Genomic DNA, 7,072 nt, shown 5'->3' on the forward strand with positions numbered 1-7,072 from the left:
GTTAAGGTCCTTGGGGAAAGTGGGGCCCCTTCACTGGGTGTGACCTTAGAGCTGTGGTAGCCCTAGGAGGACTGGAGGCAGGAAAGCAGGGGCAAAATCCCCAGAAGTGCTCCCAGGCAGAGGGACTAGACAGTGAAAGGGGCTTAGGTGGGAATGGATTTACTTTCATAAAATTAGAATCATCTGTTCCAGCCCTCAGGGGCGGAGTTAGACTGGAACTGGAGGATCAGCCCCTTCCCTTAATGTATATCAGACCCTGCCCAACATATGTCCCCACGGGAAGCCTCAGGATACTCATAAACTCCCAAGTGGTGGCTCTCAAGCTTTATCAGACTTCAGAATCACCTGGAGTGGTCAGGGGAGAAGGGTAGTTAAGCATACAGACTTCCCAGTAAGATTCTCATTCACAAGTCTGTCATGGACCCAGGAATCTTTATTTGTGGCAGTTGTGCTGAGACTAGGCTACAAATGTGCCCTCTGGCTGCTCCTAGAAACACTGCCCTAAGACGGTGGAGACAAGAAAGAAAAGAAAAGAGGATTTCCCTGGTGGCACAGTGGTTAAGAATCTGCCTGCCAATGCAGGGCACTTGGGTTTGAGCCCTGGTCCAGGAAGATCCCACGTGCTGCGGAGCAACTAACCCCGTGTGTCACAACTACTGGGCCTGCGCTCTAGAGCCCGTGAGCCACAACTACTGAGCCGGCACACCACAACTACTGAAGCCCACACTCCTAGAACCCGTGCTCTGCAGCAAGAGAAGCCACCGCAATAAGAAGCCCACGCACTGCAACGAAGAGTAGCCTCCATTCGTCACAATGAAGAACCAACGCAGCCAAAAATAAAATATAAATAAATTTATTTTTTTAAAAGAGAAAAAGAAAGGGAGAAAGAGAGAAAGAGAAAGAAGGGAGGAAGGGAGGAAGGAAGGAAGAAAGAAAGAAAGAAGGAAAGAAAACAAAGCAAGAAAAAAGAATGAAAGGAAAGAATGAAAGGAAGCAGAAAACATTGCTCATAGTAAGGGTTTTTTGGTTGTTTCAGTGAGCACTGGGGATTTTTGAAATGTTTGTAAGCTGCTGCTCTAAGGTGACCTCTGGAGCCTTGGTGGGAGGGTGAGGGCTGAATTTGAACTTTAGGGCTTGCCTAGACAGGACACAGTGAGCAGGGGACAGAGAAGAATGGACACCTTTGTTACATTTTAGTCATTCAACAGGTTTATTGAGCATCTACCTATGTGCCAGGCCACATTTAAGACACTGAGGATACAATAGTAAAGAAGAACGACGTCTACTCTCCAGGACAAATAAAACACATGGATATGTAATATAATGTTGGTAAGTGATAAGAGCTACAAAAAAGACTCCCGTGTTATAGGAAGGAGGGCTTGACGGAAGTGCTGATCTAGAACAGATGATGGAGGAGGTCTCTTGAAGGTGTGGCACTGGAACTGTGCCCTAGATAAAGACAGCAAGCAAACTGTGAGAATATCTGGGGAAGGAGCTTTCCATACAGAGGGAGAAGCAAGGGCACAATTTCTTTTTATACCATGAACTCTGCTCTCTCCCCTCACCAAAGAACCGTACACAATTTACATTCTGAAACGGTACTACCAGTATATTTACAGATCCTCACACACCCATGATAAAATATTCATTAGCTCCTACTGTATGACACAGGTGGGAACGTATTTATTTATTTATTTATTTATTTATTTTGGGCTGCATTGTGTCTTCGTTGCTGTGAGTGGGCTTTCTCTAGTTGTGGTGAGCAGGGGCTACTCTTCTTTGCAGTGCGCGGGCTTCTCCTTGAGGTGGCTTCTCTTGTTGCAGAGCATGGGCTCTAGGCGCACAGTCTTCAGTAGCTGCAGCACGTGGGCTCAGTAGTTGTGGCTCACAGGCTCTAGACCTCAGGCTCAGTAGTTGTGGCGCACAGGCTTAGTTGCTCTGCTGCATGTGAGATCTTCCTGGACCAGGGATCAAACCCCGTGTCCCCTGCATTGGCAGGCGGATTCCTATCCACTGCACCACCAAGGATGTCCGGAACGTATTTATTTTTTAAAAATTGGGATTATCTGTACATTCTGCTCTATAATCTGACTTTTCACTTGCTTATGACATTTGGTTTTGGTCTTTTTTTTTTTTTTTAACTTTTTAGTAGTGAACATTTGGGAAGGTCTATTGGAAAGGACAATTCCCGGCCTTTGCTCTCCCGCAGGCCTGCTCTTTAACGGCAGACCCAGCCCTTGTCTGCCTGCCTGTCTCTGGTGTCAGGGCTGGAAATCATCTGACTGGGGTCTGCATGGTTTCCAGCAGTGGCAAAAAGACTCTCAACACTGTGACTTCTTTTCTCCTGTGATGTATTCACAGCACAACCGGCCTCAGCTGTCACCTTTAAGAGGGACTCGGCAGCCTGCCAGTGCAGACAGCCTCAGACCACATGTGGTGAAGTCCAGGCCCCTGAGGAGAGAGAGTCCTCTTTGCTCTGGCCAGAGCAGATCCAGAAGGGACCGGATGAGACCAGATCTTGTCTCCGGAAGGCTCTCAGGACCAGCCCACTTCAGAGGAGAGACAATATCAAACTGGGCTAGTCCAGGAGAGAATAACCAGCTCAGGCAGTAAAAAGCCAAGGACTAGGATTATATTTATACAAGGCAGAGTTAGAGGCACTGGTAGCGTTAAGCCGAGGGGATGAAAGGTGTAGGGGAAGGAGGGGTACGTGAGCTTATGTTGCTTACACCCACAGCATTCCATCTTGTGTCCTAATCGGCTGTCCATGACTATCCCCCTCTTTCATTTTTTATTCAGAAATACTCAATGATTAAAAAAAGAAAGAAAAAAATACAACCATGGGAAAGAAATCTTAACATCATAGAGGATCACCTCCATCCTTATATGCATCAGTATTTGGAGGGTGAGAAGTGAACATAATGACCAGAAGTGGTTGTTTAAAAAGAAAAAAAAAAAAAGAGAGAGAGAGAAGAAAAAAATACAACCATGCCAAAAATACTCAATGAGCATTTACTATGTGTTAGAACTGTGCTGTCCAATACCATAGCCACTAGCCACATATGGCTACTTAAAGTTAAAATTGAATACAACTTAAAAAGCCGTTCTTTAGTTGCACTAGCCACATTTCAGGTGCTCAGTAGCCACAGGTGGCTTGGGGCCAGCTACTGGACAGTGCAGATACAGGGCACTAACATCATAGTAGAATGTTTTATTGCAGCGCTGTGCTAGACCCTGGGTTAGACACCAGCAATAGATCCAGGGGTAATCAATCAGTCACTGCCCACACAGAACTCCCAGTCAAGTGAGAAAGACAAGCAAATGAGAAATTATGCTAGGCTGGGGAAAGTGTGTGGTTTTTGTAAGCACAAAGGAAAGTTGGCTAACTCAGTCTGGAGGAAGACAGGAATGGTAGGCAAGACTTGAGGGTAGAGAGGGAGGTGGTCTGTAAGCTGAGGATAAATAGTTAGGCAGAGATAGGTGAAGGAAGTAAGGAGCCCTAGGCAGAGGGAACAGCTATGCAAGGATTCACAGGTGACAGCTGAAGAGCCAAGGAGCTGCAAGCAGTTTCAACCACTGTAGCGTATAGTATGGGTGGTGGAGGTGGAAGATGAGGCTCAAAAGGTATATACCAAACCTTATAGACCTAAGGAAGGAATTTGGACATTAGCTATCTGTTGTGTGTAAGAAACCATCCCAAAGCGTAGCAGCTTAAAATGGCAATTGTTTATTTGCTCACATTTCTGTGGGTTGGCAAATGGGGCTGAACTGAGCTCAGCTGGGCTGTTTTTCTGATGGTTACTCCTGGGGTCGCAGTCATCTGATTGCTCAGCTGGGGCTGGATGGTCTAAAATGCCATATGTCTGGCATTAGGTGCTACCTATTGGTTGGGCCATGTGTCTTAAACAGGCTTGCCTGGGCTTCTTCCCATGGCGGCAGTGTTCCAAGATGAGAGCAGAAACTACTAGAACTTCTGAGGCTTCAATTCAAAAGTAACACAATGTCACTTCCACCACATTATATTGGTCAAAAGAAGTGACAAGGCCAGCTCTGATAGGAGAAGCTACAACAAACTTGTGGCCCTTTAAATCCATTACACCCTGGGATGATGTTGGCCTGAACCAGGGCGGTGGGTAGAGAGAAGTGGAGAGATTTTTATTTTTATGATATTTTGGAGTCAGAATTGAGAGGTCTTGGGGTTTGTTCTGGAACAAAGAGGAGACGGTGAAGTTACAAATGACTCCTAGATCCTTGGCTTGCGTGATTGATGAATGGTGGTGCCCAGTACTCAGAGAGAAAGAGGAAGAACAGGTTTGGGGGGAAGATAATGTTTCCAGTGTGAGTCATGTCAAGGACAAAGTGTCTTTTAGATAGCTAGGTGGAGATGGGCAGGAAGCAGGTGTATATTTAGATCTAAGGAGAAGTCTGGCTAGAGATACCAGTTTGGGAGTCTCAGGTGCCTTAAGCCTAAAGCATCTTCCAGAGGGGCTGCATTCCCAGAGCATATTACCGGCAGGGATCTGGTAAGTCAACTCTGTGGCTGCACTGAGCCTAGCCCAGGGCAAAGCAGTCAGTCTCTCCTGATTGCCAGGTTGTTATTGAGTTTCTAGGGAGAGCCCTCAGCTCTGAACTAGATCAATGTTGCAAGTCACAACAGCTCCTGTCAGGCGGGAGGTCTCCTCACAACAGGTCACTGACTAATAAAGTAATGAATGCATCAACACTGAGGCAACATCAACAGGGGCTAGAGGAACCCTGATGGGGAGGCTGTGGAGGGGATTCCCTCTCTGGGTTGGATGACAGACGCCATGGCCAGCCCTGACATTCTGTGAAGGTACATTTCCCTCACCATCCCAACCTCCATTCCCACAGACACCTAACTTTCAGAAACTGCACAAGTCGTCATTGAAGGCAGTTCTGCTGGGAGATCAACACTGCAGGAGGCACCTATTAGGGTGTGAAAGAAATGTTGGCTAAGGTCCTTGCCATTCATTCATTTATTCATTTGTTCATTCATTCAACAAACATTCAACAAACCGTTAGCAAACCCTGTGCTCTGTACTAGGAATACAGAGACGAATAGACTCTAGTCTAGAAGCAATTCGACTGCAACTACAAAACTTTGTCTTGTAGCTGCTGTCAGTTTCCGGAACTGTCTTCCCATTGGACCTCAAGAAGTACTGCGGGGTCTCTTTGCTATGGTGATGGGCTATAAAGGTTTGATGAACGAAAGAATGAAAGGAATAGGGAAGTGGGAGACCCGGGGAAGTATACAAAGAGGGATCTCTGCCTGGGTGGTATCAGGGAAAACGCCAAAGAAATAAAGCAACATCTCTATCTGGATGAAGAATAAGTTAAAAGAGGACATTTATTAAGTGCTTTCTCCGTGGCTATTACAGTAATACCCTCTTTCCTTGGATTATATAGATTCTCTGGCAGCGCGGTCTTGGGCACATCGATCCTATTCTCTGGAACTTCGTCCACGCACTGTTGCAGTAAGAAGGCAGGGCGGGGCGCTCTCGGCTCGACCCCGGGAGACGTCAGGCGAGAGGAACGGCGATTCGGCGGCCGGCGAGGGCGCCCGGAGGATTTTCGCCAGAACTCCAGCCCTAGCGACGAGCGCCTTGTTGCTAAGGGCGGAGGCGCGTGAGGCTGTGGACCTTGGAGACCGCGGATGCCCTCCGGCTCGGCGTCCTCCGTCGGCCTCAGCTTCCAGCCCGACCGGCCGGCCGGAGGGTATGGAGCCTGAGGCGGGAGGAAAAGGCGTAGCTGGCGGGAGGGGAGGTGGGAGCCGTCGCTCTCTCTGAGCCGAAGCCGCTTGCCTGGCCGAAGAGGGGAGCGGGTTCCCAGGTCCGGCCTTGCGTTGGGTGGCGTTACATCCAGTCTTGGGCAAACACCCCTCCACCCACTCCTAACCCCGACCCCCATCAAAAATAAGCTTTGGCCATACGCTTAGAGAGGGCGAGGGGCATTTGTGATCTGAACAGCCAGAAAGGAAAAACTGCGCAAAGGTTGTCTCCAAAACTTGGGGCAACCTTGGGAGTTCTGACCTAGTACTGATTCCCTGAATGACTTTGGGCAAGACGCTGTTATTCTCTGAGCCTCGGTTTCCCCTATCTGTACCATTAGTGGGTCAAATCAGACCGTTTCCCACTTGCTCCGGGTTTTGTTTCTGTTTGAGCTTTGGTTTAGATTCCTTGGTCTTCCAGAGTGTAGTTTAGATGTGTGCAGAGGGAGATGTGGGGAGAGGGAGGGGGATATGAAATCATCATTTACATGAGCAGTGGACCAGGAGTCCAGCTGAATAAGGTCCAGTACCCCATATTCGCCCCTGTGTGACCTTTAGCAACTCATGACTCTGAGTCCCAGTTTCTTCATGGAAAATGACAGGTGGGTATATTCTGGAATATATCAAGGAATGTTGTACTGGAGAGTTAAAAGAGTGTTCTATGAGTTATGTTTAGAGTGACCACTGAGGGACTTCCCTGGTGGTCCAGTGGTTGACTCTGAGCTTCCACCGCAGGAGGCACAGGTTGGATCCCTTGTCGGGAAACTAAGATCCCGCATGCGGCGCGGTGCGGCCAAAAAAAAAATAGTGATCACTGAGTATCTCAAAGCCTTTGAAAAGCAAATTGGGGCAGAAATGGGTCCTGGGATTCAGATTTAGAGATTTAGGCCTGATTCCACCTTGGAACCAACAAGGACATTGAGAGCCATATTGAATTGCAGGGTTTCCCAAGTCCTCTGTAGCCTTTCCAGGCCTGATATCTGGAACAGGGCAGGGTAACCGCCTGAAGGATCTGTTGTTGGAGAGTTGTAAAGGACTTCATGTTGTTGGGTCCTTAAAAAGCTTCTTGCCAAGCAGACTCTCCCACCTTAGTATTTCATTCATTCATTCATTCAAGAGATATTTGCCTTGCATCTGTTTTCCCAGGCTATGCTTAAAGTGCAAATACAAAAAATGAACAAGACTATCCCTCCTCTCAAATATAGTGCATGTTCACAATATAAACCATGGCAGGTAACTGAACAGTATTTTCATTTCTTAGTCTACTCCTAATAAATTACAACA

This window comes from Mesoplodon bidens, assembly GCF_964165515.1.
Source record: "Mesoplodon bidens genome assembly, chromosome: 6".
NCBI classification, from domain to species: Eukaryota; Metazoa; Chordata; class Mammalia; order Artiodactyla; family Ziphiidae; genus Mesoplodon; species Mesoplodon bidens.